The following is a 14,429-nucleotide window of genomic DNA, read 5'->3' as shown; positions in this document are numbered from 1 at the left end:
CATGTCTGGCACTGGTATCTTGTTTCTTATGATAATCATGTCTGACTCTTGATTCTTAATTTTTGATAGGCATGTCTGACTCTGGACTCTTGGTGTTTTTCATGATAGGCATGTCTGACTCTGGAATCTTGCTTTATTTGATAGGCGTGTCGGACTCTGAAATATTGTTTTTTTATGATAGGAATGTCTGAGTCTGGACACTTGGTGTTTTCTTTTTAAGATAGGCATGTCTGACTTTGGAATCCAGTTTTATGATAGGCATGTCTGACTTTGGAATCTTGTTTTTTATGATATGCATGTCAGACTCTGAAATATTGTTGTTTATGATAGGCATGTCTGACTCTGGAATCTTCTTCTTTTTATGAGAGACATGACAGTGACTCTGGAATCTTGTTTTTATGATAGGCATGTCCGACTCTGTAATCTTCTTTTTTATGAGAGACATGTCAGTGACTCTGGAATCTTGATTTTATGATATGCATGTCTGACTCTTGACTCTTGGTTTTATTAACATGGTAGGCATGTCTGACTCTTGGTTTTATTAACATGATAGGCATGTCTGACTCTGGAATCTTGTTTTTTACTGACTTTGGATTCCATTTTGTTTAATAATCATATCTGCCTCTGAAATCTTATGTTTTATGATAGGCATGTCTGACTCTGGAATCTTGTTGTTTATGATAGGCATGTCTGACTCTGGAATTTTGCTTTTTATGATAGGCATATCTGCCTCTGGAATCTTGTTTTTAATGCTAGGCTTGTCTGAATCTGGCATCTTGTTTTTTATGATAGGCATGTCTGACTCTGGAATCTTGTTTTTTATGCTAGGCTTGTCTGAATCTGGAATCTTGTTTTTTATGCTAGGCTTGTCTGAACCTAGAATCTTGTTTTTTTATGCTAGGCTTGTCTGAATCTGGATTCTTGTTTTTTTATGATATGAAAGTCTCATTCTGGAATCTTGTTTTTTATGCTTGACATGTCTGACTCTGGACTCCTCTTTATTATAGGTATGTCTAACTCTGGAATCTTTCTTTTTTTAAGTTAGGTATGTCTGACTCTGGAATTTTTTTTATTCGATAGGCATGTCTGACTCTGGACACTTGGTTTTGTTTAGGATGCCATGTCGTTGACTAGGAATCTTGGGGTTTTTTTTATCATAGGCATGTCTGACACTGTTATCTTGCTTCTTATGATAGGCATGTCGGACTCTGGAATCTTTTCTTATAATAGGCATGTCTCACTCTGGAATCATGTTGTTTATGATAAGCATGTCTATTTCTGGAATCTTGTTGTTTATGATATGCATTTCTAACACTGATATCTTGTTTATTATATTAGGCATGTCTGACTCTAGTTTCTTGTTTTTTTAATGATAAACGTTTCTCTGATTCTGGAATATTGTTTTTATGATAGGCATGTCTGACCTTGGAATCAAGCTTTTATATGACATGTATATCTGACTCTGAAATATTATTGTGTATGATAGACATGTCTGACTCCAGAATCTTTTTGTTTTTTATGATAGGCATGTCTGACTCTGAAATGTTGTTGTTTATGATGTCCACGTCTTACTCTATAATCTTGCTGTTTTTATGATAGGCATGTGTGACTCTGGAATCTTGCATTTTATGATAGGCATGTCTGACAATGGAATTATGTTGTATTTTATGATAGACATGTCAGTGAATCTGGAATTTTGTTTTTTTTAATATGCATATCTGACACTTGACCCTTGTTTTGTTTTAAGATAGGCATGTTTGACTTTGGAATCCAGTTTGTTTCTGATAGGCATGTCTGACTCTGTAATTTTTTTTTTTTATGATAGTTTTGTCTGACTTTGAAATCTTGTTGTTTTATAATAGGCTTGTCTGACTCTTGAATCATGTTTTTTGTATGATAGGCATGTCTCACTCTGGAATCTTGTTTTTTTTATTGGCATGTCTGACTCTGACATTTTGTATTTTATTATCGGCATCTCTGACTCTGAAATCTTATTCTTTATAATAGGCATGTCTTACTGTAGAATCTTGTTGTTTATGACAGGCATGTCTAACTGTGGAATCTTATTGTTTATTATGAGCATGTCTAACTCTGAATTCTTGTGTTTTTATGATAGGCTTGTGTGACTCTGTTCTCTTTTTTTTATTATAGGCATGTTTGACTCAGGAATCTTTATTTTTTATGATAGGCATGTCTGACTCTGAAATCAAGTTTTTTATGATAGGCCTGTCTGACTCTAGAATCTTGTTTTTTATGATGGGCATATCTCTGACTCTGGACTCTTGATGTGTCTGGCTAAGGACTCTTGGTGTGTTTTTTTTTAAAGAAAGGCATGTCTGACTTAGGAATCCAGTTTTTTATGATAAGCATGTCTGACTCTAGAATATTATTTTTATGAGAGGCGTGTCTGACTCTAGAATCTTATTTTTTATGATAGGCATGTCTGACTCTAGAAACTTGTTTTTTATGATTGGCATATCTCTGACTCTGGACTCTTTGTGCGTCTGGCTAAGGACTCTTGGTGGGTTTTTGTTTAAGAAAGGCATGTCTGACTTTGGAATCCCGTTTTATATGATAAGCATGTCTGACTCTTGAATCGTGTTTTTGTGAGAGACGTGTTTGACTCTAGAATCTTGTTTTTAATGATAGGCATGTCTGACTCTAGAATATGGTTGTTTTTATGATAGACATGTCAGTGAATCTGGAATTTTTTTTATGATAGGCATGTCTGACTCTTGACTCTTGGGGTTTATTTTACGATAGGCATGTCTGACTCTGGAATCTTGTTTTTATGATAGGCATTTCTGACTCTGGGATCTTGTTTTTTTATGATCCGCATGCCTGCCTCTGGAATCTTGCTGTGTATAATAGGCATGTCTTACTCTGGAATCTTGTGGTTTTGTATGATAGGCATGTCTGACTCTGAAATATTGTTTTCATGATAGGCATATCTGACTCCAGAAACTTGTTTTTTATGATAGGTTTGTCTGACTCTGGAATCATGCTTTTTTTATGACCGGCATGTCTAACTCTAAAATACTGTGTTTTATGATAGGCATATCTAGCTGTAGAATCTTGTTTCTTATGATTGGCATGTCTCTGACTCTGGACTCTTGGTGTGTCTGGCTCAGGACTCTTGGTGGTTTTTTTAAGATAGGCATGTCTGACTTTTGAATCCAGTTTTTCACGATAGGCACGTCTGACTCTGGAATCTTGTTTTTTATGATAGTCATATCTGTCTCTGGAATCTTGTTGCTTATGATAAGCATGTCTGATTTTGGAATCAAGCTTTTTTATGACAGGCATGTCTGACTCTGAAATATTATTGTTTATGATAGGTATGTCTGACTCTGGAACCTTGTTGTTTATGATAGGCATGTCTGACTCTGGAATCTTGGTGTTTATGATAGGCATGTCTAACTCATCTCGAAACCTTCTGGGAAAGAAATTCAAAATCTAAACTCGAAAATTAGATGATATCCAGAATCTACATAAGTTGTGTAAATTTGGCTTTCTCCTTAAGTGACCCAATTTAAGAAATACCGAATATACAGTGTTGCTAGCTAAACTTTATTATAATTATTAAAAAATTTAATTGTAGACGCTTTTGAAATTTGGGACTGAGTTTTTGGACTAAACTTTGGGATTGATGTTTTAGACTTACAACTTTGTATTAGAGTTTCCTACTCAAAAAACATTTCGAGAATACGGAGCATGCCTTCACACATGTACAGTCACGATTAGCGGTTTCAAAATCCTGTCAACATGCTGTCTTTAAGCTTTTGAACAACTTCTTCATTTTTTGTTCTGGTACTGAGCTAATTTAGCTGGGAATCCTCCGTTTTCAGACCAAGCTAACTTACATAAATGTCCAGACAAAACAAATTCGTTTACAAAAAATTTCATATTCAGACCAAGAGAGAAAGAAATCCTAAATGTTCAGACCAAGATAATTTGGCAAGAAAACCTAAATGTTCACATTAGGATCATTCAGGTACAAATTCTAAAGAAATCTCTTCTCACTTTGTGGGATGATGTGATCTCGTCATTCCTTAGGTTTTTTGTTTATCTTTATGCAGGATTTGATAGACCACGGTGTTACTGCTCGGATCGAGTGAACAATATAATAAAATATGAAATTAATGGAAGGAATAATAAAGACCTGAGCAAATTATATAATAAAACGACACGAGCCCTCGTATGTAAAATATAACAATTTAATCAGTTTTATAAATAAAATGAAATTGAACATAGCATTTAAATGATTCACTTAATCTTAGAAACAGAGTTAGAAAATGTATGCGAAATTCAATTAGCCGTTCTGTTACACCGATAAAACATGAACTAGTGACTGATAGAACTCTAATGGCCGGCATGGCAGCATTACCTGGTAGTTTCCTGTCTTTTCTAAATTACTGTTGGTGACAGGTCGGAGTTGTGGTATTTCTTTTCCTTCTCTCTCTCTCTCTCTCTCTCTCTCTCTCTCTCTCTCTGTCTCCGGGTAATCAAACGTCTTGGTTGTACCCTGCGTCATTTTGCACTGTGTAGTACAGATACGAAGCTATTTTTTCCTTGAAATGAAAATATAATTCCCATCCTAATTACGTCTCAGGTTTTTCCTCCTCGCGGGACCGGCAATATTTCCATTCTTTTAGTCAGATATTGTCATATTGCAATTCAACAGGACTTTTTTATTGACAGTTCGTAAATTATTGGTCTTTTTGCGGCTATTGCATTCCTAAATGGAACATGACAAATTAAACCTCTTTGTTAGCTATTACTGCGCCCCTTGTATATTGTATATCACTGCGTCCCTAATGCTAACACCATCGATTCTCGCTTAAAAAGAATCCATAACAAAATGATACAAACTAATTAATACTCGTCACTCCTTGTCTAACTACTTTCCTTTGCTAATTAACTATTCACTGATATACATTTCCAGAGATAAAATAATTAATTCTCAGCATACAAAATACACATAATTCAAGACAGATAATTTATTTCTCACAATTCGTATTAGAATAAATGCATGAAATCGCTACCATTCATGATTTTTATTACATGCAAAACAATAAATTCGAACTCATTCATACCAACGAAATATTTATTGACATTCTTACAATATATGAGTCATATAACATTACTATGTATAATGCACGATTATTTTCCAAACTCAAGGAAAAGTTGAAGTATGAATTTAAAACGAATTAATTCAGCCAATAATTATAGACTTATCAATGAACATTTGTGCCTTCACGAGCCCTTGCTCGCTTATCATCAAAGAATTCCCTCTGCCTCTTCTCAGGTCCCGGGTCTCTCGAATTTCCAGACCTGCTTCACTGGACGGTCTGTTTAACGACAAAAAAATACTTATTATTTTGCCTCGGAGTTAAATTCTGGCTTCTCTCAGAACTTAGACTTATTTCGCGAGGGGAATTTCTTAACACCTTGAATTCCTTCTGGGACCAATTACCCCCTCTTTTAGCTTACCCAGTCAGGATTACTTTCTTTAAGCACCAAGAAATTTTAATACTGCCATCGAAGTCAAAATAATCCTCTCTAGTCTGCCTTTATTAATAGCTATTCTGGAAAATATAATTTATGACACCTGTTTCAAATGGCCAAAGACTTCCAAAAATGTTGCTCTGACTTGTCTCAACCCTTTCATTCCCTACATTTACTCCTACCTTGACATACTTATCAGTCCGTTATCAAACGGACTAAAATTAAAATTTAATTAAAACAGAGCAGATCACATCCCTGTCAGTCAGAGATGTATTGGGAGCCTAGCCCATACGTCAAACTTAATTATTGCCTGTCACGCCGACTGCGAAATTATTTCTACACAATCTTGCACCATTACGCTCTTAATTTGTATTTGTTTCGGAAATTGTGACGCCTACTTAATATATATCCAACTTATTCTGATTTGGAACAATTTTAGGACATCAGATTTTTCATGGATAGTCATTCTAATCTCTACAAAGATTTTTTAAAATATAAATTCATGGAATTCTTAAAAGAATATATTAGAGGCTTTAATACCATCAAAACAATTAAAAACATAAATATCGTTTAAAGTTAAAAACAAGATACCTGGGTCACTTCAAACATTTTCAAAAGTTTTCCTCCCTGCATGTGTATCAATTATAAAATGTTGTCGCGGCTTACAAATTCTTCCTAATGTCTTAATATTCCGATTTCATGTTTATTGTTTTTTCCTCTTCTTCTTCTACCCCTTCTCTACTTCTGTTTCAGCTTCAATAACAAATGCACTTACTACTGCTGTTACTACTACTGCTATAATTATTGCTAACTGAATTAGTACAGTAGTATTTGGATGAAAATTCGCGCCATAATGTGGTCGTTTCTGATATAGTTCTATCCATTAGTACTGCTTTGTAACTATGTGAATTGCACGGATGATTACAAGGAAAATTGGACTTTGCAACTATGTGAATTGCCCGGATAGTTCCACAAAACATTGGACTTTGTGACTATGCGAATTGCCCGGATAATTCCACGGAACATTGGACTTTGTAACTATTTGAATTGCCCGGATGATTCCGCGGAACATTGGACTTTGAAACTATGTGAATTACCCGGATGATTCCAAGGAACATTGGACTTTGTAACTTTCATTTTGTCCAGCCAATGGGACATTGACAGGATGTTTAGCTTTAAACCCACCCCACCCCAAAATGTGTTTCCTAAATTTAGCCGTTACGTAATATTGTGCAATATACAATAATGTAACTGAAGTTAATTCTATCACTATTCATTTGAAATTCCAAACTTTAATATCACCTGGTTATCAGTTGTTTTGGTTGTTTTTTTTTTAAATTCACGTGCTGTAACCTGTTCTATCTGATATCTAATTTCACCCAGTTTCACATGTTTAAATTCAGGTACTGTAACCTGTTTTGTCCTCTAATTTTATCCAGTTCTACTTTTAAAATCCAGGTACTGTAACATGCTGTTTCTGGCCTCTAATATTGTCTCTCTGTATTATTACCTGGCGGGCACCTTATCGTTCTCTCTGTCTTATTAGTCTTATTACCTGGCTGACGCCTTATCGTTCTCTCTGTATTATTACCTGGCTGACACCTTATCGTTCTCTCTGCATTATTGCAAAAATGGCGCCTTAGGCTTCAATCGTACCATACACATCATCTGTATATAAATATTTTCTTTTAACTACTTTTCCTGAATCAAATTTGCAGCTGTAAATGAACGTGCATTTTTTTATAGCAATAATGGCCTTGTTTGCATCAACCGATGTATCTATACAGTCACTCATCAACCGATGTATCTATACAGTCATCAACCGATGTATCTATACAGTCATCAACCGGTGTGTCTTTACAGTCATCAACTGGTGTATCTTTACAGTCACTCATCAACCGATGTATCTATACAGTCACTCCTCGAATATTGTATATATACAGTCACTCATCAACAGATGTATCTATACACTCATCAACCGGTGTATCCTTACAGTCATTCATCAACCGATGTATATATACAGTCATCAACCGGTGTATCTATACAGTGACTCATCAACCGATGTATCTATACAGTCACTCATCAACCGATGTATCTATACAGTCACTCCTCGAATATTGTATATATACAGTCACTCATCAACAGATGTATCTATACACTCATCAACCGGTGTATCTTTACAGTCATTCATCAACCGATGTATATATACAGTCATCAACCGGTGTATCTATACAGTGACTCATCAACCGATGTATCTATACAGTCACTCATCAATCGATGTATCTATACAGTCACTCATCAACCGATGTATCTATAGTCACTCATCAACCGATGTATCTGTACAGTCATCAACCGATGTATCTATACAGTCATCAACCAATGTATCTATACAGTCATCAACCGATGTATCTATACACCCACTCCTCAAACATTGTATATATAGTCACTCATCAACCGATGTATCTATACAGTCACTCCTCAAACATTGTATATATACAGTCACTCATCAATCCTACTTAACTAGTGACTTATTAGCTTCCTTCACTCGTTTTTATCCCTTTTCTTTAATTCCGTTCACATTTCGTACTAGCACACTTATTACTCAGTTATTCAATCACTTACTAACTTACTCAGTCCAAAAGATAAATTTGAACGTAGTCGCACGCTAGACATAACATTCGAAAGAAAATGACGTGTTGGTCTACTTAAAATTGAAATTTGCAGTCATATTGTGAATGAATTCGCATTGCAACAAGTTTTACATTTGATCTCTAATGAATATGTTTTGATAATTTTGTCGATTCTACGAAATTTCGTGATTATGGACTGGATTCATCTGTGCAAATTTTACATGAAATACATCGGATTGAAGCAGCGAGGGAGAAGCATGTTGACATCTGCACGTGTGTTTCTGTTTTGTCATGAATGTTCGAAATCATAATGTGGGGAAAATTTGAAGTCTTTCAATTGCAATTATCAAAAAGAGGCTATGGAATTTAATGTTTGTTTCATTTTTAGTGCAGTAAGGAGGATGTAAATGTACTTGGAATATAGTCGAAATTACAGTACACTTTCGGAATGTGTAATCAAGCTTGAGAACTCATTTAATGACTCATGTCATTCGGATTTGCAGAACTAAGAAAGTACCTTTAAAGATATTCAGGATGTAAAACTAAGTATATATTAACCATTCTTATTACCAGCTAAAACAAAGTTTATACCTTGTCACCTGCATGTTATTTGTACCCAGCAATCTTATGAAATCTGGCGTTTATCACACGCCTAAATCCCAAACATTTTATCAAAAAAGTTAACGCGGAATGTAGCAAAGCAGCTGGTATGTGGCAGTCCACGAAACATCTGCTTTAGTTCATTCAGAAACAAATTTAATCAACCAAAACGTAAACCGCCTACTACGTGAGTGTACATGATTTGTTTACAAATCAAAAGTGCTGGCGTCTGCGTCCATTGTTTGTTTACAATTGAAAGGAGTTCCTTTATGAGTGCAAAATAAAGCTGCGTAAAATACTGAACGATTCTGACAACGCAAAGTTAACGCAGAAGAAAATGAGCATATAATATATATATATATATATATATATATATATATATATATATATATATATATATATATATATATATATATATATATATATATATATATAATTAAATCTCTTGTACACACAGAGATACATGCATGCATACGTACATATTTACGTAGGTACATATGCACGCATACATACATACATACATACATACATACATACATACATACATACATATACTGTATATGTATTTAGCAACCAGATAAAACTAGCTTCTTTCTAATGTGAATATTTTAAAATTATGATTGTGTGTTCAAAATTTGCTGTTTTGTATTTACGTATAGAACGGAAAAAGATAAAGTAAATAAAAAACAAAATGAACAGTGAATACAATGAAAATGTGAACATTTAAAAGCTTTGTCTCATAAGTAATAATATCATATTTTGGAACAAAAATAGTTGTGAGATAAATTCGCATATAAAATGTTTAAATGATAAAAGCGCTAGTAACTTTGAGTAGAATTACGTCATTTAAAAATGTATTGGAAAATTAACTTTGAATAGAATTATGTCATTTAAATATGTCTTGGAAAATTATTGTACAAGTAAGAGTTCTGTGTCATTTCAGCTGGAATTCCAACCAGCAAAATACATATTTTAGTTATTCAGATTCATTTCTTTTCAACTGCTAATAGTTAATCCAAAAAAGTTTAATCAGAAAAAAAATATTGTATTTGAAGTAAACAATGAAATGAGTGTTCGTGAGTTTGTTTCAGTGCATTGTGAGTTACAATAATTCTAAAATTCAGTTAAATGAGGAACATATGTTAAAATTAACGAAGACTGTACTTCGATATTAAAGCTAACGCACTTCTTAGGGAAAATCATTCCTTTTCATGAAAGAGATTAATCCCTTTAGACCATGACTGGCCGTTAGACCGAAGGAAAAGAAAAGCGATATGAGAATCAGACATTTATACAGCTTAGTAGGTGAGTGTATATCAATACAGCTGATCACATTTTTGTCATGTTGCAGAATGTCCTATATTAATTTACATTGTCACCTCTTATTTCTGAAAAACACCCAGTCGTTCCATAGGATAGAGCAATCAACACGAGTAATTGTTCATTAAATCTCATCCTAAATATGGTTAAGTTGTGACGTTCTTCAAAGGAATATATGCTAGAATATCAAAACTAAAGTACAAAATAGTTACCAGTAGCAGATATTTCCAAACCAGTTAAAATATTGCAAATTAAAACGATTGACCGCTACGTTTACCGAAGGATTACCTTTGACATCACGTCATATGCTTTGGATTAAGTTACAGTTAACATCGTCCAGTAGAGGATGCACCGCGTCATATTGATTTGGGTTTGACCAATCAAATTTAACGGATTTTATTGGCAGTGTGTCCAATGACATTCGGTCTGCTCTGGGGTACAGCGAAAGACGAATATTGCATGAGATGACTAAGAGACTATACAATTGACGAAAGACTGGTTCTGTTTTATGCAGTATACTGTGTAGCAGTGCACGAACTTAACTTTTTTTTAATAACCTAATATATCACACCGTTCCGATCGCCAAAATTCTAAATTGAAAAGAAATTAACGGAAAATAACATAAAATATATTGTAATGGCAAACACTGAGACTTAGGAGACCTCTAGCAAAGGTCACAAAAATTACAAGAGAAAGGACTTCGAGCAAGGTGAATAAAACCAGGCTCGGACGAACAACCCTTTAGATAATACATGGGGAAAAAATACCCCATCAAAAACTCAAATTAAAATTTTTGATACAAAATTCTTTATAAATAGAACATACTGAGGGGGAAACACACGAACATAAAATACTTTTTAAATATTTTTTTTTAAAGGGGGGGGGGCATCTTTCTGGAACTTAACTCAGATATAAATGTCATTTTATACACATTATATATAAATAGGTTTAGACTATTTCAACGAGGATGACATTGTCTTCTATATCTCTACTCAGACTCCCTTCGTGTTTTTGAGGTAAGCCATTAGTTGCTATAAAACTTTTCCATGCACTTAATTTTCATCTCCAGATACTGAGCAAAATAAATGAACATTTTTGTTTGATTCTGCATCAAAGTGACGTAAATAAAACTAAATGTCATTTTAACAAAAACAAAAATAGTTTATGAATCCCGTAATTGCAGTGAGTTCAAATTTACATTGTGAGAAAATACTATGTTTTGAGGAATTTAAATACCTAGATATTATTTTTCAAAACTTCTGAGATTTTTAAGAGCTATCAAATACAACGTCCAACAAGTGAAAGGTGCCACGCGTCTTCTGTATCAAAGAATAAACAACCTGAACATTCCAATAGATTTATACTTACAACTGTTCGATCAAACAATTCTACGTATTTCGCTTTAAGGATGTGAAGTGTGTATGTTCGGAAATAAACAGCTTATTGAAAATGTTCGCACAAATTACTAAGATAAATAACAAAACTTAGTAAGTGTAAAATCAGTCGCTTTTCGGTATTCAAAACGTGGTAGGAAACCATTCGACATTCATATTAAATGTCGTACGATTGGATTTTGCATTTCAAAACTAAATGTAAAATTTCAAAAATAAACGTGATACAGTATCATGTTGAGTGATCTCCACTCAAGCGTTATTTATAAATGATTTGAGCATATTAGAAACCTATTTATTTCAGTTGGTACGAGGCATCGATACGTAACCATCAAGCTCTGAAGACAAGCGTTGCAAAACGTTAATTGCTTATATATACAAAAATGGAGTGCACGATTAGAAACTACTTCAAAAAGTACGACTTGCCAAATATTCAGACAAGATTTAAAATTAGAGCAGTATTTGACATCTTTAGAAAGAAATGTGTATTTGCCTTTCTAAAATTTTGAACTAGCAAACACAAAATTCCAGTACAGACAGGACGAGACAGCTAATGCATTTGTGTGATGGGGATAACATAGGTGAGGAATTTCGCTGTTTATTTGTCTGTTCTTTTCTTCTCAAGAGAACGACGTAAATTCTTTATGGCTTTTTTACCGTATTATTCTTAATGAAATAAAGTTAGGTAAATTCTTTTCCTCCAACAATTGCAATGTATCAAAGTCTCCCTAAATACATAACTATATATAAAATTATCAAACTGTACGTAACATACACTTTGCATCATCGATTGGATGTGCAATTGTATGTGCATGCTTATGCGTGCATGTACGTATACACATGTATACCTACGTATATGTGTGGGTATACTTACATATATATGTGTATGTAATACTTATACACATGTATACCTACGTATCTGTGTGGGTATACTTACATATATATCTGTATGTAATACTTATACACGTATATGTCTACTTATATGTGTGGGTTTACTTACATATATTTGTATATGTAATACGTTACAAAAAGTGTTCTTCGCAATGTACCGTTCACTCGTTTTACATCATACAATATTAATGCACACATGTTTCATTTTGTCATATATCTGTTTGTACATTAAAACGTTTGCACACCCTTTTAATGTTTCATTTATGTGTTTGTACACTAAAACGTTTGCTCAGGGGCGTCACTAGGGTTGGTGTCATCCAGTGCGGTAACTCATTGTGTCCCTCCATGGACCTCCTTCCTGCATAAAAATTCAAAACTTTTATAGACAGTCACGTGCGGAACTTATGGTGTCCCCCTCCCCCCGGACCTTCTTCCCGCATAAAAATTCAATAAATTTATAGAAAGTCATTTTGGTGTAACCCCCTCTGATGATGTCACCCTGTGCGGTCCGCTATCCCGCTAAGGTCTCTCCAACTTTGATAATACAATATAAAACATTTTTACACACACACACACACACACACACACACACGCACACACACACACACACACACACACAAACACACTCGCGCACACATACACACACGCACACACACACATCAGCCGAGTTATTTTATACTCCAGACACACAGGCAATACATATCACTGTCCCCACAAAGCCAAACTCCTACAGATAATACTGCAAACCCGGAAAAAAAACAGAAATGTGTTATGTCAAACTGATTTCTTCTAACTTTGTCGAACACTTACAATCCTCCCAGTGTAATTAATCAGATAATCCGATTGCAAATGTCAACTCCTGTACTTACCGACCAGAGTGTCCCATTTATCAGCCCACATGCTATTCCACCAAAAAAAAAATCAGTGCACTAGTAATAGCAACACTTGCCATATTTCCAGGACAGAAAATATAAATTTCCATATGACATCCATCGATTAAATATGATAATACAGTTAAAATATCAAATGATTTTATGCTTCTATTTTCTCATGTAGAACTTGTATCCTTAGGGTTGACAGGTTAACCCATTACCCTCATTAACTTATTCGTCATATTGCGCAGTACCTGTACATGTATTTGGAAAATGAAGCACGTGGCTCGATACGCTAATTGCGCAATACTTCAAACACATGACAATTATATTTTTTCATCATTTTCCTTTCCTTTTCAACGAGCGGAATATAAAGCTTGATTCTATTTAGATAATGATTTTAGATTTTCATAAAAGAGTACAAAACCTGATGACCTTTATATAGAAGCATAGCCTCGTGGGGACACAAATAATGTAACCCCGCGACTGGAATTTTTTTGTCTCGGTCCAAACTTTAACATAGATTCTATTAAACAAATAAAGGTTTTGCTCTGTTCTGTTCAGCTAGTTTCAACCCCTAAACTAAACTCTTAATAAATTTAGTGGAATCGTAATATATACCAAAGGCATTACTTAAACAGCTAAATATACACTATCTAATGCTTTAATGCGTATATATGTCCACACAATACACACACACATACACACAAAGAGAAGAGAAACCACAAGTGTGAGTAACATTCAACAAATAATTTATTTCCCTAAAATACAAAGTCAAAACTCAAAAGACATGTACAGATTAATAATTAAATCCCAAATAATTCTAAATGTCATATCAAGACGAAATAAATGTGCTGATTTTCCAATAGTCTTCAATGTGCTGATATACCGATAGTCATAACTGTATTGATATACAGGTAGTCTTGACTGTATTGATGTACCGCAACGATATAATTCATTATGTCAATAAGCGCTTTGTAACTCCAATGAATAATTTAAATAAAATTGTCCCTCTCAAGTTATATCTGAACACCATTGAAAATGATTCCAGAGACTTAACTTACTACATAAATGAATAACTGTTTACCAAATCATATATATATATATATATATATATATATATATATATATATATATATATATATATATATATATATATATATATATATATATATATATATATATATATATGTGTATATATGTATGTATATATATAT

The sequence above is a fragment of the Sinohyriopsis cumingii genome, chromosome 2 (assembly GCF_028554795.1).
Source record: "Sinohyriopsis cumingii isolate HCF-2022 chromosome 2, ASM2855479v2, whole genome shotgun sequence".
NCBI classification, from domain to species: Eukaryota; Metazoa; Mollusca; class Bivalvia; order Unionida; family Unionidae; genus Sinohyriopsis; species Sinohyriopsis cumingii.
Note: the sequence above shows the minus strand (reverse complement) of the source record.